At 46.5% G+C, this 25,592-nt stretch overlaps 2 pseudogenes across 1 annotated transcript; one reads left to right on the top strand and one right to left on the bottom strand.

The window, feature by feature from the left end:
* Positions 1-5,467: 5,467 nt before the first annotated feature.
* Positions 5,468-13,531, bottom strand: LOC103643233 (cyclin-D4-1-like; annotated as a pseudogene).
* LOC100282021 (uncharacterized) lies at positions 11,159-11,618 on the top strand (annotated as a pseudogene). The gene is made up of 2 exons (NR_159691.1): positions 11,159-11,409; positions 11,486-11,618. The product of NR_159691.1 is annotated as an uncharacterized protein (transcript).
* Positions 13,532-25,592: the final 12,061 nt, after the last annotated feature.

Genomic DNA, 25,592 nt, shown 5'->3' with positions numbered 1-25,592 from the left:
TGGTATAATTCATATGGATACTGAAGCTTTGTTCGGTTGGTCGAAAAATATTCACATGATTTATTACACCTACTTCTGGTGAAAACAACCACCAGTGTTGGCCTGTCGTTGATAGTGCAAAGACTGATTTCAAACAGAAACGGATTGCTTTCATGCAGGTGTTGGGGACTTGTTCTCAAGTGCTAAGAGTTAAGAACAAGGCAACATAGAAAATGTTAATCGTTAACGTCCTTCGTCCTCCGAAGCATTATTTCCCCTAGGATATAATAACTTGTGGACGAAGGTTATGAAGGACATACCTTCATAAATTCATCAAACAATGACGAAGGATAAAATATAAAGAATGTAAGAGAAAATATGAACAATCATTTATTATTACTGAACATAAACAAAAATATCATTGAGCTATAAGTGTACCTTCAATCGGAAGGAAATGACAGTACAAGCGTGACGCAAAAAGCAAATGCCAAGTCAGCGTGAACAGTACGGGGATACTGTTCACCTATTTATAGACACGGGACACAGCCCTTATAAAATTACATTCATGCCCTTTACATTTGATAATAACTCTATAGTAGTCTATCGAGGTCTGAATAGCCTTTTCATCTTTAAGTCGGTTCCACTCTTTGCTGTTACGCCGAAGCTTTCCTGCTCAACACCTTCGGCTCTGTAGCAAGCTTCGTATTATTCCGGTCTACTGCAATGCCGACTTTAGTCCGAGGGTACCTGTTCACACATTGTACTACAGAAATACTGTTAAATCCTGGTTTTGAGGACCTTCGGACGCCGAAGGTCCCCAACAGTAGCCCCTCGCAATATTAATTTGTTTGAAATAATAAATTTAGATTGCGATATGGACGAAGGCTTTACGCCGAAGGTCCGAAAAAACACCTTCCCTTTGCTAGAATAGCAACATTCAATGACAAGTGGGGTCTTTCAATTTTCAACGCACGGAGCGTATATATACGGCCATACCGCAAACTCATTTTGCACGCTTTCTGGCCAACCACTCCCGCTCACTCAATTTTTAGCTCTTGTGCACTGTGTTTTGCTAAGCTTTTAGCTTTGAAGCTTCGGATTTGAAAACAGTTTTTTAGAGCTTCCGAAGATGTCTGAAGCTGCTAAGAAGGCTGCTGCTGAGATGAAGCTGAGTCTTGATGAAGAGAAGAACTTAGGATTTCTTATAGCGATGTCGAAGACCAACACAGAAAAAATCACCAATGAGATTCTGGAAGGACTGTCTGAAGATACTGGTGACAGTGAAAGTTATGATGTAGACAGCGGTGGCGAAGACTCCGAAGATCGCCCCTGGCGACCAAGCCATTCAGTTTATGGTAAATCAACTATCAAAGAGAATCATCTTGTTAATATGAGAGGAAGGTATTTCCGGGATTTGTCCGTTGTGAGGGCCGACGAAGGGGAGAAGACTTGTCCACACCCTGAAGAGAATGAAGTCGTAGTATTCCGAAGCTTTTTGAAGGCTGGGCTGCGATTGCCCTTGAGCAGCTTCGTCGTGGAAGTGCTGAAGATTTTTGAAGTCTATCTTCACCAACTTACCCCCGAGGCCATCATAAGGCTGAATATCTTCGTGTGGGCCGTGCGAAGCCAAGGTCTGAAGCCTGATGCAAAAAGTTTCTGCAATATGCACGAATTATTATACGAGACAATACCTTGGGGTAAGGAACAGTATCACAATAACTTTGGCTGCTACAGTTTTGTTTCTCGGTCTGGGTCAAGCTGTCCCGTGCCAACTTTTCGGAAGAGGTGGCCTAGCGGCTGGATGACAGAATGGTTTTATGTAAAAAATGATCTGAAAGCACGGGAAGACATCAAAGGTATAATCATGCGACCTATTTGGCAAAGCTTCGGCCTTCGGAGGCCGAAGGTTGAAATGAATGAAGCCGCCGAAGAGTGCCAAAGAGCCTTCGGCGTTGTCTGCTCTTTTATAGGAACAAGGGACTTAGTACAAGAGCATATCGCCTTCAGGGTGTGGCCGCTTGCGGAGAAATGGGAAATGCCACAAGAAACCATTAAAGAGGCCGACGAAGGTGGACTTATCAGATTTAAGTACACTTTTAAATTTGGAGATAAATTTATTGAGCCAGATGATGAGTGGTTGAAAAGCATTGACAATTTAAGTGATGAGCTACTCGGGACCTACTCGAAGGCTGAAGATAATGCAATGTCAGCAGCCTTCGGAGGCCGAAAAAAGAAGAGACTGAATCGGGTATTTGATGCCATCGGGTTTGTCTACCCTGACTATTGCTATCCCATTCGGAGGCAGAAGAGAAAAAACACAACCTCTGCAAAAGAAGAAGCTGCAGCTGCTCCTAGCGAGCCAGAACCGAAAAGGAAAAAGTTAAAGGTTCTTACGCATCGGCCGCGTTATATTGAACCAGCTTCGGTGCCCGAGTTTACCGGAAAAACTTCTTCGGCCACCGAAGCTGAAAAACCAACCGAGCCAGCCTTGTTGCCAGAGATCGCAGAAACGGCCGAAGTGCCACCAAAGATAGAATCAGAACAATCAAACATTTTGTTGTCAGAAACAAAAGAGAAAACCGAAGCGCCGTCCACAGAAAAAATTGAAGAGGTAAAAGAAGCAACTGAGGGCTCCAAAACATCAGAAGTTTTGAGTCCTACAGCAATCATTGGGACAGCAAAAAATGAAAAAGTGCCAGCCGCAACTCCGAAGAGAAAGAGAATGGCTAATGTGCTAGATGTACTGGAAACGATCAAATCTTCGAGCACACCTCCGAAGAAGGCTGCTGTTACTCCTGAAACAACAGCTGAAATTTCTGGTTCTACAGCTCCAGAGCAAGAAATTGAAGCCGAAGCTGGGCCCTCAGAGCCCGCAAAAACTTTGGAAAGTGAGGCAGAAAAAATAACAAAGCCAACTTTTGAAGAAACTGGTGTTGTTACCCCCGAAGCATCCCCCAAGATTCGTGATTATATTTTTCGTCATGCTTCGGGGAAAAAATTATCAGAAAAAGAAGAACAAGAGGCCCAGCACTATGCCCAAAAGTTGAAATATCCAAAGGGGGCGTTGATATTTAATGGCAGTGGAGAAGAAGATTTCTTGTATTGTCTCCCCGATAGCAAGGAAATTTCTGTCTGTCGGGAGATGAGCAGAAGCTTCGGATTCCCAACTTTAGAAGACGGACTTTCGGTGCTGTCAAAGAACGATCTGGCTGACAGCCTAGCTTACAACAGTTTAAAGGTGCGACAAATGGAATTCTCGTGTTTTTTGTTGAGTTCAAAAAATTTTTCGTTTGTTTAAAACTATTGACACAGACATATTCCTGTTTGCAGGGCCTGATACTCAGCAATGCCCTCAGGGCACAGAAAGATGCTGAGGACGAAGGATGTACTATAGCCCTGAGCAACCTTCGTTCCGAAGTAATTGAACTGAGAAGCGAAGGTCTCGAAAAAGACAAAATATTATACTCATTGATAGATAAAATAAAGGAGGACGAAGCTGCTTTTAAAAGTCAAGCTGAAGCTCAGAAACGCGAAATTGAAGACCTTCGGAAACAACTGGCCAGAGCCAAAGAAGAACGTATACTTCAAGAAACAAAGCGTGAACTCAGCGATCAATGGGCAGATCACCTAGAAGTGACTGTTGAAGAGCTTCGTTCTTCCAAAAAGAGATGCTACAACAAATCTATAGATTGTGTTAAAAAATTAAAGGCTAGCTTCGCCAAGGTCGGCGCATTCTCAAGTGAGGAAAACTTTTCGAGAGGCAATCCCGAAGGTGTCATTGAATGGATTGACCACGAAGCTGAAGCCTTCGAAGAAATTTTAAATAGTCGAGGAGATATATGTGCCTTCTCTGGCGCCAGAGGGATTGCCACCATCTTAGAGAAGAAGGGCTGCGAACATGTAAAAATTCTAGCACAGTCCGAAGCTGCCTTGTCCTTTGAAGATACAAGAGATCCTACGGCCGAAGCTAGCATAATTGGTGGAAAGTTTTTTACCGATATCTGGGATAATGGTGGCCGAGAAATGGCCGGAGAAATTATTCGAAGAAGTGAGAAGGGCATTCACGATGCTAGAGCAGTAGCTGAGGCTGCTGACAAGAGCACAGAAGCCGAAGATCAACTAGGTACTAAATAATGGTTTTTATCGTGTTGTAATCTTTAGGCTTTAAGATCTGCTTGCGATTTGTAATAGCAATGTAGCCGTGTCCTGCTTCAGATCCGACTAAAGCGCCTTCGGACCCCCAGCCGAAGGGGGACGACGAAATTAAAAAGATGGCCGAAGATATTATGGATAAAGTCGTGAATCGGCTCCTGAATGAGGCTGCAGAAGTCGTTTTGAGAGAGGATTAAGCATTTTTGTAAAAAACTTCTGAAATGTAATATAGTGTAACATTTTGTAACCCTGAATGTAATATATCTATTTTTGTTATTCAATTCTTTACGATGCATGAAACTTTACATACATACCGTTTTTGAGTCTTTGGCGAAAAAACACCTTCCCTTCTTTTCATGCTTCGTGAAGAAGAATTACCATTTATCACAACAATATCCGAAGTATCCTGGAAAAGTGCTGAAGCTTCGTAGAAACAATCTTCAAGGCTATACTTCAGAAATCAATATTGTTTCTCCTTGTGACTTGGCATGATTTGCCCCTTTTTCAAAGCGTTTTCCCGAAGATTAATGTCATATCTCTTTCTTATGCCACATGCATTATGATGTATGGTGCTTATGTTATGCAAGGATGATGTGATGATGTTATGCTATGTAAGGTGATATTCCGAAGATACACGCATATTTGCGCGATAAAACACAATCTTTTTGTGAATCAGCATTGTCTTTTCGCTATAAGCCTCCCTTAGGAGCTTCTTCGCCTTTTACTTCAGCGGAATCAGCGTTGACTTTTCGCTGTAAGCTCTGCATTCCCTTAGGAACGTCTTTGGAGCTTCTTCGCCTTTTACTTAGGCGGTATAAGCTCTGCATTCCCTTAGGAACGTCTTTGGAGCTTCTTCGCCTTTTACTTAGGCGGTATCAGCGTTGACTTTTCGCTGTATGCTCTGCATTCCTTTTGGAACGACTTTGGAGCAGAAAACTTACACTGCGCTCCCTTCGGAACGACTTTTTGTGACTTCGTCAAACTTACTCTGCGTTCCGTAGAACGACTTTTTGTTGCTTCGAAGAATTTTCGACAGTCCGAAGGTCCTTTTTATTATCACAAGCCTGTGAAGAAAACATATTTTTCTTGTAGGAATCAACGAAACTAATTACATGAAACCTAAACAATGTCCTTTATTACAGAAAATAAAACTGAATGAAAAAAGATTGCTATTAAGGTAGGATATTTGTCAATAGATGTGCTTTGATTCTGGCACTGTGCTGTTGACCGTGCGAGCTTCGGACTGTTCTCTGAAGTCCCTTTGGTGCGGAGCATATTGGCTCCCTTCTGGCTGCTGGCCTTGTTGCAACGGAGGTGGAGGCGGAGGCTGTTGCCAGGAAGCTTGAGGCTGACTCGCCGAAGCAGCAGAGACTGCAGGATGGTTGCCCACATATTCTGGGATGTAGGGCGAATGATACGAAGCTGTATGCATGACCTGCTTCGGCTGGGCTTGTTGTGCTGCTGCTTCAGCTATTTCCTTTTGCTTCTGTATAGTAACATGGCACATCCTGGTAGTATGGCCTTTGTTCTCACCGCAGAATAAGCAAAAGATTCTTCTCGGTTGATCACCAAATCTTCCTCCGAAGCCCCTGGCGCCTCTGCCTCTTGGAGCTGGTGGCCGGAAGGAGCTTTGCTGTTGTCTAGAAGCCTGTGAGGAGTATTGTGGCCTTTGCTGTTGGCTTCCTCTGTCATCATTTTGTGCAGAATTGTGAATTGATCTCACATGCCTCGGGTAAAACCTCCCTCCGAAGCCCCTGGTCATTTCAGAAAACCTGAAAGCCTCCTCCCTTCTTTGGCGAAAATCATTGTCGGCCCGAATGTATTCATCCATTTTCTGGAGAAGCTTCTCCAAAGTTTGAGGAGGCTTCCTGGCGAAGTACTGAGCTGACGGACCTGGCCGAAGCCCCTTGATCATGGCCTCGATGACAATTTCATTGGGCACCGTTGGTGCCTGTGCCCTCAGACGCAAGAACCTTCGGACATATGCCTGAAGGTATTCTTCGTGGTCCTGAGTGCACTGGAACAGAGCCTGAGCAGTGACCGGCTTCGTCTGAAATCCTTGAAAGCTGGTTAACAACAAATCCTTCAGCTTCTGCCATGAAGTGATCGTGCCTGGTCGAAGGGAGGAATACCAGGTTTGAGCAACACTTCTGACAGCCATAACGAAAGATTTGGCCATGACTGAAGCATTGCCACCATACGAAGACACTGTTGCTTCGTAGCTCATCAAAAACTGCTTCGGGTCTGAGTGGCCATCGAATACAGGGAGCTGAGGCGGCTTGTAGGACGGGGGCCAAGGTGTAGCCTGCAGCTCAGCGGACAGAGGAGAAGCATCATCAAAAACAAAATTCCCATGATGGAAATTGTCATACCAATCATCTTCGTTGGGAAAACCCTCCTGATGAAGATCTTGATGCTGAGGCCTTCGGTGTTGCTCGTCCTGAGCAAGATGACGAACTTCTTCAGAGGCTTCGTCTATCTGCCTCTGCAGTTCAGCTACCCTGGCCATCTTTTCTTTCTTGCGTTGAACCTGCTGCTGAAGGATTTCCAGATTTTGAATCTCCTGATCTAGATCATCCTCCGGAGGTGTTGGACTGGTAGCCTTCCTCTTCTGGCTTCGTGCCTCTCTAAGAGAAAGGACGTCTTGATTGGGGTCCAGCGGCTGCAACGTGCCAGCCCCTGGTGCTGAAGCCTTCTTCGGCGGCATGACGAAGGTGATGCTTGCCGAAGATGTTGAAAAGCTCAAGAAATGGAAGTGAGTTCACCGGAGGTGGGCGCCAATGTTGGGGACTTGTTCTCAAGTGCTAAGAGTTAAGAACAAGGCAACATAGAAAATGTTAATCGTTAACGTCCTTCGTCCTCCGAAGCATTATTTCCCCTAGGATATAATAACTTGTGGACGAAGGTTATGAAGGACATACCTTCATAAATTCATCAAACAATGACGAAGGATAAAATATAAAGAATGTAAGAGAAAATATGAACAATCATTTATTATTACTGAACATAAACAAAAATATCATTGAGCTATAAGTGTACCTTCAATCGGAAGGAAATGACAGTACAAGCGTGACGCAAAAAGCAAATGCCAAGTCAGCGTGAACAGTACGGGGATACTGTTCACCTATTTATAGACACGGGACACAGCCCTTATAAAATTACATTCATGCCCTTTACATTTGATAATAACTCTATAGTAGTCTATCGAGGTCTGAATAGCCTTTTCATCTTTAAGTCGGTTCCACTCTTTGCTGTTACACCGAAGCTTTCCTGCTCAACACCTTCGGCTCTGTAGCAAGCTTCGTATTATTCCGGTCTACTGCAATGCCGACTTTAGTCCGAGGGTACCTGTTCACACATTGTACTAGTGAAAATTCAGTTCACTACTGAGATAAGCAATGCAGATATACAAAAACGTCATTTTTCAGAATTAACAACACTAACACAGTTACCACACATTGTTTTTACACAAGTTCAAAGGAATATAAACATACTACTTGTCACTTGTCAGTATTAGTTCATCACTGAGAAGGTTCTTTTTTGACGTGGTTATCAATCATCATCTTCCTCATAGTCAAATTCCTCCTCCTCTTCATTGCTCAGCTCTTCCGCAGGCTCGTCATCCTCGTCGTTAACTAAAAAACCTCCCAGAGTCTCATCTTGCTCATCCTCAGTGCCGTCATCTTCGTCGATACTTCTGTCACTTCCAGTCTTCGAGTTTTCCCTACTATCTGAGCTTTTAGATCTTGTCGCATACTTTGGTCTCTTCACACTGGTAACTCTTCCCGTGGACTCTTTTTCATCCTCACTCACCAGTCCATTCTTCATCTTCATCTTCTCCATTTTTCTTCTTCTCGTTATTGTGTAAGATCAAGAACATGAAGGTCCTCAGCGGATAAGCCAATAGGACCAATTACACCCTAAAAGAAACAAAATGCGAAGGGATATGTGATATTCGCTATTGCATCAGCACTGACCTGATAACAAAATTGACACATCTAAGCTAGGTACCTGAATGGCCACCATGGTTCCAACAACAGTTGCTACATGTGCAGCTCTTGGTGAAGGAGGTTCGCCAAGAGGAGTAAGCCTGGCAATATTAATGTTGTGGTCAATAAGTGGTACATGATATCCAGAGATGAACATAGGATCCAACAAATTTAGGAAAAGAAAACAGAAAAACATAGTGTCTAAGCAACACATTCATAGAAGTCAGGCAATTTCTGAAACATTGTACCTGGTCCACTTATTTGATAACACGTCATAACAGTGGACATCTGAAGTGGCACCAGCAAGACCTGTGATAGATCAATACAAAAACAAGGCTATGGTAAGATTTTTCCAATTTTTGCATCTAAAAGAGATAAAATTCCATTTCAACTCTAAGGCATTGAACCATTTCGAGTATTGATTTGACTGATTTATAGTGGTTCAATAAAAAGTTGGTAGTCGGTACAATAAAAAGTGTAACACTCTAATGTTAAGCACTTAAGCCTCCGAGAACTTGGAAGACATCTGACTTCAGTTCAGGTTTAGCTTTTGAAGCAGTACAGTTCAAGCTAGTTTGTAACTGCCTCAAGACACCCTAGAGTGTTCAATGGAGAATGGACCTCCATAATGTCTGCCTACAGTGAAATTCCATAGAAACATTCCAATATGGAGCCGTTGAATATTTCTTTTACCACACAATCATAATACAAAAGCAAAAGGATGGCAGAAAAAATAGGCATAAAATAGAACCATAATGTCCTAATTGTTCTCTACAAGAATGTCCCACAGCTCTAATAAGAATCCCACTTTGATAAGTAACTGGCTAACTGCAATTAAAAAGTAATAGAATATTATTGTTCATGGTTCATTAACTAAGCTTGGCAACTCAAACCATATAAAAGCACTATACTTGACCCCTAATAGCATGCAGTTACAAAACGACAGTGTGCCTTGGCATCTCACTAATAATTACTATCCAAATCAGACAGTGGTTCAAATTCCCAGCCAGTTATTGTTTTTATCCTAATCCAACCTACAAGTGCAAACACGTCCAACAGCCAATACACTGAATGGGCAAGGATGTGTGGTAAAGATAATAATGTGTTGCTCGTACCTTCCTCTGGGTGGGGTTCTGCTGCGGTGGGTTTCGCAGCTTCTCCATGCCAATGTCGATCTCCATCTCCACTGCATCTCCACTGGCTTGGACATGTCCCAGCAGTATCTGCCTCCTCCCGGACTCTCTCCCGGTGCTCGTTCATCCTCCAAAATGGCTGCAATTACAGAAAAATGGTCTTAGAACATTCTTGATTCAAATATCGCATCCATTCAACTACATAAAATGGTCTAAGAACAACTGCAATTACAGAACTGTTTAGGAATTCAGAATTACCTGAGATCGAAATAAATAGAGCATTCTTGATTCAGTTATTGCTTCCATGCAACTACAGAAAATGATCTTAGAACAAATGCAATTACAGAACTGCTTAGTCTCTACTGCTGCTCACAATTACCTGAGACCGATATAAATAGAACATTCTTGATTTAGTTATCGCTTCCATTCAACTACAAAAATGGTCTTAGAACAGCTGCAATTACAAAGTTGCTTAGGAATTCAGAATTCTATACCATTATGAAAATACTGTGTGATCGAATGCTTCACACATTCAAGTTGGTCTCTCCAAAATGCATGTTCGCTGAAAAAAAACAAATTAAACAAGTAAATAGTGACAAACGGCTACACAAGTTTTGCCATTGGTGAAAAATAAAACGTAGGGACAGAAATATGCCTTCTATAAGCTCGCGAAGCTCAAACAGGACACATACACTCCACGCTATATGCAGCAATAAATTTTCATGAGAGCTTATTCAAATGTGCTACTAATCTTTCAATGACAAGATCATACTATTTTACTTTTTGCTTCATTCATCATGTACATACAAAAAAATTAGTGTCAAAAATTCGACAACAACTAACCTTTCCTTTACACATACAACCTGACATGAATTCCCACAAGCATAGCTTTTCACGTAGGCAACAACTAACCTTTCCTTTACAGATTACAATTCAGTTCTCTACAGACCCTCGATCTATTAACGGTTTCAAAGAACACATTCATATAACGCAATTGTGCAGCAAGGGTGTGTGTATAATGACAAATTCACTGTACTGCAAACTAACAATCTAATTGTGTTGAATGGGATAACATTACCAAATAGGTAACTACAAGTGGATAAGAACTGGACAGAAAATGACTGAACAAACTGAATACATCATGTTGTTGTTGTGAACATTACCAACTGAAAAACTGAATGTAACCTATTATTTCCTGTCTTGCTAAACATAGATGAAGCATATTTTTGGTTGATATTTGCATCGTGTTTTTGTTTTCTTCTATACCCTAGCCATACGTAACAAACTGCAACATCTTACACAACCCTACTTTATTCAAGGATCATGGTCAACTAAGATTCAGACATTTTAATTCTGCTCAAAGACCATGCTCATTTATCATAAAGTTGGTGATTACTACAAACTCGTCAGAACAGGAAGTTTACCTGAAGCAAGATTTTCAGTCATTCAAGCAGAGCAACAATAGTATGTGCCCTCTGCAAAATACAAATAAAGTAATTTAGAGCACGCAGAGCCAAAATGAAGCACATCAAAGAGCAAAAGACCATTTCATCAACATATCGGCAAGAGGAGAGGAGCAAAGCATACCTTTTAGTTGTAGGTCGATTTGAGTAAAATCGATACTTGAAACATACCTGTTGCAGTTTTCTAATGATAGAAGTGATCAACTGATGTTGACTCCATCTCTAAGCTTCTGCCCAAAGATTTTTGTTTCGGAGGAGGACAGAAGGAAGGCGCGAATGATGGGACAGCGCTGTCCTTGAGTCGCTGTCCTCATTGGCCGGCGCTCAATCCATCCAACCGCCGCCGAGATTTCCTTCCCGCGGGCAGATCAAACTTGTGACTGCCCCGTGCCGCGGCACCGCTATTAATAAAAAATCTGACGACGTCCTCCTTCTCCTGCTCCCTCCAACGGACTTGACCACTAAAAGCTAAGCACACCCCCGGCCATGGCGCTCGCGTCCACCTCCGCCACCGCGCCCGCTGCCGTGCTCAAGACCCCGTTCCTCGGCGCCAGGCGCGCGCTCGCCAATGCCACCGCGCCCAAGCCCGCGCCGCGCGCTCCTCGCCGTCGCCGCGGCCGCCGCCAAGAAGTTGTGGATCCCCGCCTTCAAGAGCGACGCCGAGTTCATCAACCCGCCCTGGCTCGACGGATCGTAAGTCTTTGCAGAGACGAGGAGGGGGGGAATGGAGCTCGAAGCTGACCGTGACGCCGCCGCCGTGACTTTGCAGGCTCCCTGGCGACTTCGGGTTCGATCCGCTGGGGCTGGGTAAGGACCCGGCGTTCCTCAAGTGGTACCGGGAGGCGGAGCTGATCCACGGGCGGTGGGCGATGGCCGCCGTGCTGGGCATCTTCATGGGCCAGCCGCGAGCGAAGTAGGAGGCTTATTTATTGACGGCGGGTGCGCGATTTGGGGACTGCGGACGCGCGGTAATGGGGAGAGGAGGAGAAGGAGGTGGCTTAGGGGCTGCGGACGCGTGGACCTTCCATTGATGCGGATGAGGAGGCTCTGGCGATGGCAGACAGGGCAGAGCGTGGCGATGGCAGGGGGCGCAGGGCGCAGGACGCGGACCTTCCATCCACGTCGTCGCTCCTGTAGCTGAGGCAGCCAGCGTCCAGCACCCCGGTCGGGCTCCGCGGCACAGTGGCAGAGGAGGAAGATGCTCTGCTGTGGCCGCTGCTCGGGCCTTCAGCTTTCAGCGGCTGTGCAGGCACGGTGCCCAGCGCCAGCAGGGCCACGGTGGCCTGGATTGCTTCGAGGCATCGTGACACCCTCTCCTGCAACCGCCAGCATGCAACGCAAAGCAACAAATAAAGCATCAGTCGCCATGGCTGTAAATGCGGCTCACGCACTTGGGCAGGTGTGCCTAGCTTAGTAGCTGCACAAGACAAGTACAACTGCAAACCTACGACTTGGATTTGGATCCATGCGGTAAACGCTTAACGTATTGCATTGCATCGCATTGAATCTGACGACAAAACTCGCGAGAAGTGGCCGGGGATACCGGGACAGACACACGGCGTACCTCGTGCACGTGGTGGGTGCAAGCCTTGTCGATATCCACGGCGTGCTCCTCGCCGGCCACGGCGGCGTCGACAGCCGCGGCGATCTCCGAGGGCCTGAAACCCAAGTAGCACGTTCCTGCCATGCGTCCATCCGTAACAGCAACGTCGGGTCAATCGATCGAAATGTGCCAATGGTTGTCTATGAGAGAGAGAGAACTGCACCGGGTGAGGATTTTCACCTCTCGCGACGCGCAGGATGAGCTCCGCGGATCGGAGGACGACGCGTCTGCTCGGCGCACCGCCGTCTTTGAGCCGGTGGAGGAAGTAGTCGATGTATGAGAAGGGGGTGACCGCTCGCATCCTCCATCTGAGCGTGCTGAGGACCAGTAGCTCCATCCTCTGCACCGTCTTCGCCTCGAACACGTACCGCGTGTCCCCGACCTGCTGGCCGACAGGACCCAACAACAGCAGCGATCAGGAACAAGGTCTCATGGGCGGCCCACTGGAACGTGTGGTGTGTGCGTCCCCTACGCATTTCTCTCTCACCTGCAGGTCCAGAGACGGAGGAACGTAGGTCTCCTCCATCTTGGCAGCCAGGGACAAGCACGCCACGGACAACAGCTGCGTCGTCCAAGACTTGCCTTCCCGAAACGGTGAGCGACATGCGTCATTACCGGCACTGAGAACACTGGAACATACGCTCTGATTTCTGAACGCCTTCTTTGTTCCAAGAACCAAGAAGTAAACAGTGCCACTCCACCATCACTTCGTAGGCTTTGATGATTCTTACCGGAAGCTAGTAGAGCGAGAGGAAGCGGTCCAGGTAGTTGACGGCCAAGCAGGCGGTGAGAGGGCCGAAACCGTAGTACGCGTGAACCTGTCGAGAGGCGAAACTGTCAGATTCATAGCCCGGATGGATGGGATGGGAACACAGACTCGAGAGATCAGCGAAGACTGCATTGACCGAGGAGAGCGCCCCACCTTCCAAATCCAGTCGATGGCGTCCGTTTGGACGCGGAGATCCGTGCCCCCGCCGCGCAGCGTCTCGGCGTAGTCCTCCCGTGGCATGTGCGCGCCTCCGCCTCCACGAAACCGGCGACGCAGTCCTCGGACGGCACGGGGAAGACCACGCTGGGCTCCCTGCGCGTCCTGCTCCGCGCCAGCAGCACCTCCTCCTCCTCCTGGGCCACCGCTTCGAGGTCCAGGATGCTGCTGCTGGCCTCGCCGCACAGCAGGGTGGAAGCTGCCATCTCGTAGCTGCTGGGCGCCATTCCCCTCTACAGGATTTTGGTAATCTGGTGCCCGAAGCTCCCGGCGATGGCAGGCGGTGCAACGACTTGTTGAGCTGGAACTCGGCAACTGCGAGTCTCTCCACGGCGGCGTCTCTGCAGCTGGAGGGCAGGCTCTGCAGGTAGCGGAGGTCCGACCGGATCCATGGGGAATCGCCGGGACGGCGACGAGTCCGACTGGATCCATGGGGGATTGCATCGCGAGGCGCGATTTTGTCGACGAGGATGGTGTCGCTGATGGAAGGGGACTGCAGGGAGCGGGGCTTCGTGAAGGAGAGTGGGGCACACGCGAGGATGGAGGGGGCGCCGCGATGCGAGATTGCCGAGGGGGAGCGCCGTGATGCGGGATTGCGCCGCCGCGCCGGGGGGAAGGCGAGGGAGGGCGCTTGCCGAGGAGAGGAGACCGCGGCGAGGAGGGGAGGCGAGGGGAGATCGCGGCAGGGAGGGGATCTCGCCGGCCTGCGCGGGCAGGGAACGGGGCTTCGTGAAGGAGAGCGGGGCACACGCGAGGATGGAGGGGGCGCGGGGAGGGGACGCGCGGGCGGAGGAATCGGGATGGCGGCGGGGGCTGCGGGCGCGAGGAGGGAATCACGGGCGGAGGAATCGGGATGGAGGAGGGGAATAGCGCGATGGCAGAACCAGGCGTTGTGGACACCTACACTGAAGACATAAGGAGTAGTAGAGATTCGTCCGATAGTGACCGTTATTTGTTAGTTCTTTTCTATCTTAAATTATATGTTGTCTTGCTTTTTGTACGTGCATAAATTTTTCTATACACTTAAATATACGATATATCTAGATTCATAATAAAAGTTGTATGTCTAAAAAATGTCCAAACGATATAAAATAAAACGGAGGGAGCAGATTGTAAAGAAGCAGATGGAACTTTTTTTAGATAGTTTATCTTTTCTAAAGAAAAACTATTTTCATTTGGACGTAGACTAATTTTACAGCTCTTACAATATTTTTTAAATATATTTTACATTTATAAAGCCGAAACAATTTTCTCTTTATGATATTTTTCCAAGTGAATACGTTTTTGCGCTAAACATGGAGGAATAGTTCTCTTGAATCAGTAAACTTATTATGTTTAATAAAGAAATAATATGGACTCACTAAAGTATTATAGGTGGTGTTGGGACCTGACAGGCAGGCCCAAACACTCTGGAGCGAGTGAGACAAACGGTGCATGATAAAACAGAAAGCTAGGAAGCTGTGATGTATTATCGAGTGTGTCTCATCTATAATTTAGACATGATATTTACAGGGTAACTGGTGGGCTATTGTCTAAAGTATATATTTTCTCTTGGTTACCTACTACATTCACAGTATATACTCTACAACAGATGTCGGGTACCGTAATTAGGGGTATCCCAACACTCCTAAACATGGCTGGTAACCACCATCAGCGCAAGCTACAGAGACTGATGGGCGCAATTCAGGTCAAGGCTTCGTCTGCTCAAGGGACGCGATCTCGCCTCGCCCGAGCCCAGCCTCAGGCGGGAACAGTAGTCCCAGGCGAATTCACGCCTCGCCCGAGGGCCTCCTCAAGCAACGGGCGCACCCTCGACTCGCCCAAAGCCCAGCTCGGGCATGCTTCGTTGTGAAGCAACCTTAGCCAAATCGCCTCACCAACCGACCGTATCGCAGGCGCATTCAATGCGAGGATCGCCTAACACCTTATCCTGACACGCGTGCCTCAGTCGGCAAGGTCGAAGTGACCACAGTCACTTCGTCCTCCCACTGACCGACCTGACAGGAAGACAGCGCCGCTCGTCCCTCTCCGACTGATGTGCCACCCGCCAGGGTGAGGCTGACAACAGCTAAGCTCAGCCTCAGGCGCAACAGGAAGCTCCGCCTCGCCCGACCTTGGGCCTCAGCCTCAGGAGGAGGTCTCTGCCTCGCCCGACCCCAGGGCTCGGCCCTCGCCTCGGCCTCGGAAGGTGGTCTCCGCCTCGCCCGACCCCAGGGCTCGGCCCCCGCCTCGACCTCAGGAGGAGGTCTCCGCCTCGCCCGACCCCAGGGCTCGGCCTCAACCTCGACCTCGGGAGGAATCGTGTCCTCGCCTGACCCTGGCCTCGACCTCAGGAGGAGTCTTCGCCTCGCCCGACCTTGGGCTCGGACCGACCACGCCACAGGGGGTACATCATTACCCTATCCCTAGCTAGCTCAGGCTATGGGGAACAAGACCGGCGTCCCATCCAGGCTCGCCCCGGTAACAAGTCAAGATGGCTCCCCGCGTGCGTCCATGACGACGGTGGTTCTCAGCCCCCTACGGAAGCAAGGAGACGTCAGCAAGGTCCCAGCAGCCCCGACAGCTGTGCTTCTATAGGGCTCCAGCGCTCCTCCGATGGCCACGACACCGCATGTACAGGGCTCTAGCACCTCTCCGACAGCCACGTTGGCATGTACATAGGGCTCTGGCTCCTCTCTGCCGGACACGTTAGCTTATAGCTACACCCCCATTGTACACCTGGACCCTCTCCTTGCATCTATAAAAGGAAGGTCCAGGGCCCTCATACGGGAGGGTGGTCGCGCGGGAGGACGAGCTGACGAACCGACTCACACTCTCCCTCTCTCTCCCTCGCGAACGCTTGTAACCCCTACTGCAAGCGCATCCTCCTCTGGCACAGGATAACACGAGTCGTGGTTTTCCCCCCCTTTGTGTTCCATCTCGCGCCAACCCATCTGGGCTGGGGCACGCAGCGACAATTTTACTCGTCGGTCCAGGGACCCCCCGGGGTCGAAACGCCGACAGTTGGCGCGCCAGGTAGGGGCCTGCTGCGTGTTGACGAACAACTTCCCGTTGAGTTCCAGATGGGTAGTCTCCAGCAACCTCTTCAGCCCGGGACGCTGCTCCGTTTCGGGAGTCTCGAGTTCATGTCCCTCGACGGCAGCTACGACATGATACTCCTTCCCCCGCTGCGCGACAGCGACAACGACGGTCGTCAGCCCGCCCGGCGGCGGCGGACTCGACGACGTCTTCCCCCCGTGGCGGAAGAGCAGCATCCGGGTCTGTTCCGCCACCTTCCTCGCCGCAGGAGGAGGAGGCGGGGCAACCGTGGCCAAGCAGGAGGCGGCACCTCGTCGGCTGTCGAGCGAGTCGACGACGTCGGCACCCCAGCGGGGGGCATGTTGGGCGTTGACCTCGCGCCTGAGACGACGACGAGTGTCGTTTCCCCGCAACACGCCAACCCCAAGCGGACAAATTGAAAGTCGCCTAGAGGGGGGTGAATAGGGCGAAACTGAAATTTACAAAGTTAATCACAACTACAAGCCGAGTTAGCGTTAGAAATATAATCGAGTCCGAGAGAGAGGGTGTAAAACAAATCGCAAGCGAATAAAGAGTGTGACACGCGGATTTGTTTTACCGAGGTTCGGTTCTTGCAAACCTACTCCCTGTTGAGGTGGTCACAAAGACCAGGTCTCTTTCAACCCTTTCCCTCTCTTAAACGATCCCTCGGACCGAGTGAGCTTCTTCTTCTCAAACAATTGGAACACAAAGTTCCCGCAAGGACCACCACACAATTGGTGTCTCTTGCCTCAATTACAAGCGAGTTTGATCTCAAGAAAGATTGAGAAAGAAAAGAAGCAATCCAAGCGCAAGAGCTCAAAAGAACACAACAAATCTCTCTCACTAGTCACTAAGACTTTGTGTGGAATTGGGAGAGGATTTGATCACTTGAATGTGTCTAGAATTGAATGCTAGAGCTCTTGTAAGTAGTTGGAAGGTGGAAAAACTTGGATGACTTGAATGTGGGGTGGTTGGGGGTATTTATAACCCCAACCACCAAACTAGCCGTTTGGTGGAGGCTGCTGTCGCATGGCGCACCGGACAGTCCGGTGCGCCACCCGACACTGTTCGGTGCGTCAGCCACGTCACCAGGTCGTTGGGTTCCGACCGTTGGAGCTCTGACGTGTGGGCCCGCCTGGCTGTCCGATGGTGCACCGGACAAGTCCTGTAGACTATCTGGTGTGCCACCCGCGCGTGCTCTGCTCCTCTGCGCGCGCTGGCGCGCATTTAATGCGTTGCAGACGACCGTTGGCGCGAAGTAGCCGTTGCTCCGCTGGCTCACCGGACATGTCCGGTGAATTATAGTGGAGCGGGAATCCGAAGCTGGCGAGTTCAGAGTCGCTCTCCTCTGGAGCACCGGACATGTTCGGTGAATTATAGCGAAGCGCCTCTGAAAATTCCCGAAGGTGCGAAGTTTGGCTTGGAGTCCCCTGGTGCACCGGACACTGTCCGGTGCGCCAGACCAGGGCTGCCTTCGGTTGTCCCTTGCTCTTTTGGTTGAACCCATTCTTTGGTCTTTTATTGGCTAAGAGTGAACCTTTGGCACCTGTATAACTTATAGACTAGAGCAAACTAGTTAGTCCAATTATTTGTGTTGGGCAATTCAACCACCAAAATTAGTTAGGAAAATAGGTGTAAGCCTAATTCCCTTTCAATCTCCCCCTTTTTGGTGATTGATGCCAACACAAACCAAAGCAAATATAGGAGTGCATAATTGAACTAGTTTGCATAATGTAAGTGCAAAGGTTACTTGGAATTGAGCCAATATAACTACTCATAAGATATGCATGGATTGTTTCTTTAGTTTTTTTTGACATTTTGGACCACGCTTGCACCACTTGTTTTGTTTTTGCAAATTCTTTTGTAAATCCTTTTCAAAGTCCTTTTGCAATATAGCCAAAGGTAAATGAATAAGATTTTTGAGAAGCATTTTCAAGATTTGAAATTTTCTCCCCCTATTTCAAATGCTTTTCCTTTGACTTAAACAAAACTCCCCCTTAATGAAATTCCCCTCTTAGTGTTCAAGAGGGTTTTAAGATATTTTGAAAATATTACTCTCTCCCCTTTTGAACACAAGGAGATACCAAATTGAAAAGCATACCAATTGAGAAATTCTTTTTAAAATTAGGTGGTGGTGCGGTCCTTTTGCATTGGGCTCATGCTCTCTCCCCCTTTGGCATAAATCTCCAAAAACAGAATCATTAGAGCCCTCGTTACTACTTTCTCCACTTTGGCAAATAATATATGAGTGAAGATTATACCAATGTTGGAGAAATGGCTCGGAGCGACGGCGAAGGATGAGTTATGGAACAGAGTGGAAGCCTTTGTATTCGCCGAAGACTCCAATTCCCTTTCAATACACCTATGACTTGGTTTGTAATTTACTTGAAAACACATTAGTCATAGCACATGAAAGAGACATGATCAAAGGTATATGAATGAGCTATGTGTGCAAATCAACAAAAGAAGTTCCTAGAATCAAGAATATTTAGCTCATGCCTAAGTTTGTTAAAAGTTTGTTCATCTAGTGGCTTGGTAAAGATATCGGCTAATTGATCTTTTGTATTAATATATGCAATCTCGATATCTCCCTTTTGTTGGTGATCCCTTAGAAAATGATACCGAATGGCTATGTGTTTAGTACGGCTATGCTCAACGGGATTATTCGCCATGCGGATTGCACTCTCATTATCACATAGAAGAGGAACTTTGGTTAATTTGTAACCATAGTCCCTAAGGGTTTGCCTCATCCAAAGTAGTTGCGCGCAACAATGACCTACGGCAATGTACTCGGTCTTGGCGGTAGAAAGAGCTACGGAATTTTGCTTCTTTGAAGCCCAAGACACCAAGGATCTTCCCAAGAACTGGCAAGTCCCCGATGTGCTCTTTCTATTAATTTTACACCCCGCCCAATCGGCATCCGAATAACTAATTAAATCAAATGTGGATCCCCTAGGATACCAAAGCCCAAACTTAGGAGTATAAACTAAATATCTTAAGATTCGTTTTACGGCCGTAAGGTGAGCTTCCTTAGGGTCGGCTTGGAATCTTGCACACATGCATACGGAAAGCATAATATCCGGTCGAGATGCGCATAGATAGAGTAAGGAACCTATCATCGACCGATATACCTTTTGATCCACGGACTTACCTTCCGTGTCGAGGTCGAGATGCCCATTTGTTCCCATGGGTGTCTTGATGGGTTTGGCATCCTTCATTCCAAACTTGTTTAGAATATCTTGAGTATACTTCGTTTTGCTTAGGAAGGTGCCCTCTTGGAGTTGCTTCACTTGAAATCCTAAGAAGTACTTCAACTCCCTCATCATTGACATCTCGAATTTTTGTGTCATGATCCTACTAAATTCTTCACATGTAGATTCGTTAGTAGACCCAAATATAATATCATCAACATAAATTTGGCATACGAACAAATCATTGTCAAGAGTTTTAGTGAATAAAGTAGGATCGGCTTTTCCGACTTTGAATCCATTAGTGATAAGGAAATCTCTAAGGCATTCATACCATGCTCTTGGGGCTTGCTTGAGCCCATAAAGCGCCTTAGAGAGTTTATAGACATGGTTAGGGTACTCACTATCTTCAAAGCCGGGAGGTTGCTCAACATAGACCTCTTCTTTGATTGGTCCATTGAGGAAGGCACTCTTCACGTCCATTTGATAAAGCTTGAAGCCATGGTAAGTAGCATAGGCCAATAATATACGAATTGACTCAAGCCTAGCTACAGGTGCATAGGTTTCACCGAAATCCAAACCTTCGACTTGGGAGTATCCTTTGGCCACAAGTCGGGCTTTGTTCCTTGTCACCACACCATGCTCATCTTGCTTGTTGCGGAAGACCCACTTGGTTCGTACAACATTTTGATTAGGACGTGGAACCAAATGCCATACCTCCACTGGTAGAAAAGAGCTCATAGCCTGCGGCACCCATAAATAATCACTGGCGGTTTCAGTTATCGCGCACCAGTAAAAAAACGAGGTGGGCCCAGTTTTGGAACCGCCAGTGGAAACCCATTTCCACTGGCGGTTATCTTAACACAACCGCCAGTGGAAATAGGATGTTTCCACTGGCGGTTGGTGTAACATAACCGCCAGTGGAAACCAATTTCCACTGGCGGTTGGTGTAACAGAACCGCCAGTGGAAATACCCTATTTCCACTGGCGGTTGTGTTAAGATAACCGCCAGTGGAAATTGGTTTCCACTGGCGGTTTTTCAAGCCAACCGCCAGTGAACTGTCTGTTATAAATAGCCCTCTTCTTCCCCCCGACAATGAACTGTATGCTCGCAGCCAGCTTCCATTGGAGGCGATTTTGGAGGTCCAGATTTCACAAAAATATAAGGGGGAGGTTTTGGTCTTCATTTCTTGGAAGAAGGTGGATAAGAAAGGTTGGTTTATGTTTATTTGTCAATTTTTGTTCATTCTTGCTCAATTTTAGCCACATTTTGGATCTAGGGTTTTACATGTGAGAGAGAAGAGTATAGCTAGGTAATTTTCTCTATTTCCTCAAATGAGGTTGCTTAAGATGGTTAGTTTTTGTCTATTCCCTCTCCTTTTTCATGTTTAGTTCTCAAATAAGTTTATCCATAACACATATTTAGTTGCTTTATGAATGGTGAATGTGTTGTATGGAAGGTTGGTTTAATTATGTTTCAATTGTCAGTTATTGTTTATTTTTGCTCAATTTTAACTACATTTTGAAACTAGGCTTTCACCATGTGTTAGAGATAGGTTTGGGTATTAAATTTTTTTGTTTATTAGTTGCTAGGAAAGTTTGGCTTATGTTTCTTTTGCCAAATTTTGTTCATTTTTCCTCCATTTTAGCCACATTTGGATATAGGGTTTCACCATGTGTTAGAGATAAAGTAGTCTAACTACTTTTATTGGAAGAGATAAAGTAGTCTAACTACAAACCGTAGAGAAGCCCGCCTCTTCCTCATCCTCCAAAACTTCGGACTGGAAGGGTAGGCAGCAGATGTCGCACTCCAGCGCGTCCTTCTCCATGGATAGTGTCACAGTCGCCTCTTCCTCATCCTCCAACCCCGCCTCTTCCTCATCCTCCACCACCACCTTGGCTTTCTTTGGAGTTCCGCCGTAGAGAAGACCGCCTCTTCCTCATCCTCCATAGAGAAGCCGTGGTCTTTTTCCCGGTCATGGTCTTTTTCCCGGTCATGGTTTATCACCAGATCTGATACTTGTGAAAGAACTTCACACCAATGGTGATGAGAGACGCGAAGCCAGGAGACGACGTAGTATTTAAACACTGCAAGAACGGGCATTCTAGTGACAGAGGAGGGAGAGAGAGGGAAGAGAGAGGAGGGAGAGAGGAGAGAGAGAGAGAGAGAGGAGAGAGAGATAGAGGAGAGAGAGGAGAGAGAGAGGGTTTCACATTTTAGCCACATTTTTGGATATAGGGTTTCACCATGTGTTTTATGTTACTTTTTTTACAGGTGATGATGGAGAGGATATCCTGGATGTATAACTTATCAAGGCTAGATCCATCATACATATCTGAGGTCCATAAGTTTATTGTTTTCGCTAAGAACCATGCTTGGAGAACAAAGACAAAGCACATATATTGTCCATGCATGGACTGCAAAAATGTTGTTGTATTTGATGACACAGAACAAATCATATCTCATCTGGTATGCCGAGGATTTGTGAAGGATTACATAATTTGGACAAAGCATGGAGAGGGTAGCTCTTCGCCTTATACAGCTGGAAACCCTGCGAACATCGACGACAACTTTCAGTTCGTTCACGAGACACAACAACCTCTTCCACAGAGCGAACATGTAGTGCCAAATGTTACTGATCATGGTTACGCCGGAGGAAATGAACGTGAAAGAACCCATGTTCTGCCAAATGTTATGGACGAGGAAGATGCAGAGTTGTTAGAGGCAATGTTGCGTCGTCATACAGATCCATCGATGTTCTTCATGAAAGGTATGGTGTCCCTGAAGAAGGCAGCAGAAGAGCCTTTGTACGACGAGTCTAAGGGCTGTACCAAAGAGTTCACGATGCTCCGGTCTGTGTTAAAGTTGTTGATGTTAAAAGCTAGATATGGTCTGTCTGATGCTGGCTTCGATGCGTTCTTGAGTATTGTCGCAGACATGCTTCCAAAGGAGAACACAGTGCCTGCTAACACGTACTATGCAAAGAAACTAATCAGTCCACTCACTATGGGCGTGGAGAAGATCCACGCGTGTAGAAATCACTGTATCCTTTATCGAGGTGATGATTATAAAGACTTGGAGAGCTGCCCAAAGTGTGGTGCAAGTAGGTACAAGACGAATAAAGACTATCGAGAGGAAGAGTGTGTTGCATCTGTGTCTAAAGGGAAGAAGCGAAAGAAAGCCAAAAAGAAGACTTCAAATTCCACGAGCAAAGAAAAAGAAGAAGTAGACTATTATGCGCTCAAAAAGATTCCTGCTTTGGTGATGTGGTACCTCCCCGTCGTCGATCGATTGAGGTGTTTGTTCGCTAACCCTGAGGATGCCAAACTTATGAGCTGGCATGCTTCTGATGAGCACAAAAACGATGGGAAGCTTCGACATCCAGCCAATGGGAAGCAGTGGCAAGATTTCAATGAGAACCACCGAGACTTTGCCGATGAACCAAGAAATGTTAGGTTCGCACTGAGTACTGATGGAATGAATCCATTTGCTGAAAGGAGTAGCAAGCATAGCACATGGCCAGTGATCCTCACCATATACAACCTTCCTTCATGGTTGATGCAGAAACGGAAGTACATTTTGCTAACCATGCTTATTTCTAGACCTACACAACCTGGAGTTGATATGGATGTATTTTTAGAGCCCTTAATGGAGGATATGAAAATATTGTGGGTAACGGGTGTTCAAATGTTGGATGAGTATCGTAAAGATTCATTCACGCTGAGAGCAATTATTTTTGTTACGATCAACGATTACCCTGCACTCTTCACATTATCAGGCCAGTTTAAGGGAAAGGTTGGCTGCACAGTATGCATTGATGAAACTGCTTACGTGTCCCTTACTGCATCTAAGAAGATAGTGTACATGAGGCACAGATGCTTTTTATTGGAAGGACACAGGTACCACATGCGAAAGATGGATAAGTACTTTGACAATAATGGTGAACTACATTCTACTGCTCCATCGGGTAACAATAAAGGTCATAGAGTTTTTGAAATAGTCAAGAATATCAAGTTTGTTTTCGGGAAGAAGACAAAAGACGGAAAAACAAGGAAAGATGTCAAACCAGCTCCGGGGGCTATATTCAAGAAAAAGTCTATTTTCTTCGAGTACTTGCCTTACTGGAAAGAGTTAGATGTGAGGCATGCGATCGATGGTATGCACGTTCAGAAGAACGTGTTTGAAAGCATAATTGGCACCTTGCTAGACATAAAGGGCAAAACAAAAGAAGGGCTCAATTCACGCATGGACTTGGTAAATTTAGGCATAAAAAAGGAACTACATCCTGTTCTTCAAGAAAATGGGAAGTATCATCTCCCAGCAGCAAGCTACAATCTCAATGTAGATGAGAAACATGCGATGTGTGTTTGGCTTAAGAATTTGAAAGTCCCATCCGGATTCTGCTCTAGCATACGAAGTATTGTGTCAATGAAAGACCTGATAGTCACCAACTACAACTCACATGATTGTCATGTCATGCTGACTACATTCCTACCTATTGCCATCAGGGCTATAAATCCTTTGTTTTTAAAGATGGCAATCACACGGTTGTGCTACTTTTTCAACAGAATTTCACAAAAGGTAATTGACCGTGATGAGTTGGCATCTCTTCAGGAATTCGCAGTGGAGACAATAGCACAGTTTGAGATGTGTTTCCCTCCATCGTTCTTTGATATTATGGTGCATCTTGTGGTGCACTTGGTGCCACAAATAGAGGCATTGGGTCCTATGTACTTACATGAAATGTGGACGTACGAGTGTTTCATGTCAATACTGAATGGCTATGTATCAACCCGTGCTCGTCCCGAGGCATCCATGATAGAGGGGTACTGTACTGAAGAGGCCATTGAGTCCGGAGGTCCATTCTGCAATAATATCCTAAAAGATCAGGTTGCAATAGGTCTGCCTCCGTCACGACACGAGGGTAGATTGTATGGAAGCGGGAGGATGGGACGGAAATCTTTCATTCCACCAGATTACAATACAGTACTTGAGGCACATCACAGCATCCTACATCAGCTAGCGATAATAGAGCCATTTATCCAACAACACATCAATGAGCTTCACGAGCAAAATCCTGGGCATACGGCTGATTGGGTAATGAAGCAACATAAGCAGCGGTTCAACACATGGCTAATGGTGAAGGACATTCCACGTGGAGAAACAATAGAAGAAAAAACCATCAAGGGGTTGGCATCTGGACCTTCACGCCAGGTCACAACATGGCAAACCTATGACATTAGTGGATTCACATTTTGTACAAAGTCCAAGGACAAAAAGAGCATGTCACAAAACACTGGTGTTCGATGCGAGGCCATAGATGATGAAACTGGTGAGATTATTACATATTTTGGCTTTATTGAGGACATATGGGAACTAGACTATGGTACATTTCAGATCTCGGTTTTCCGATGTCAATGGGTTGAAGACAAACATGTCACGGTAGACAACTATGGGGTCAGAGTTCTTGATCTAAGTAAGGTAGGTTACAAAGATGACCCATGGATCCTTGCTAATCGTGCTGCACAGGTCTTCTATGCTGAACAGATCATTTCTAACAATGAGAAGAAAAGCACCGACAAACCGAAGCATGTAGTTTTTCCTGGAAAACAACAAGCTATAGGAGTTGATGGTGTATCTGATTTAGAGGATTTTAACCAGTTCAACGACATGTCTCTTTTCATAGACCATCCAACCAAGATAAGGAACGTTGAGCGAAGCATCCCACGCAATTCGATGCCCTGGGTACGCCACGATGGACAAGGCAGAACAATAGCTCCCTAGATTATATAGTTGTCATGTAATTGATTATTGTTAGGACATGTCATGTAATTGATTATTGTTAGCGACAAACCGAAGTATGTAATTTTACACGACTTTCTAGAGAGGAGAGGGAGAGGGAGAGAGAGCTATTGTTGCCAATGCGCTCGGAGCAGGTCCAGCACTTACCGTCCGTGCGGATGCAGCACTTTGCACATCCAGAATGCCCGTTCTTGCACTAATTTTACACAGAGCAGAGCATCATGCTGGAGCCTACCGATCAATATGTACTGTATATAT

The sequence above is a fragment of the Zea mays genome, chromosome 1 (genome assembly GCF_902167145.1).
Source record: "Zea mays cultivar B73 chromosome 1, Zm-B73-REFERENCE-NAM-5.0, whole genome shotgun sequence".
Lineage (NCBI taxonomy): Eukaryota > Viridiplantae > Streptophyta > Magnoliopsida > Poales > Poaceae > Zea > Zea mays.
The sequence above is the reverse complement of the archived record's forward strand: the minus strand, read 5'-3'. Positions and strand labels throughout refer to the sequence as shown.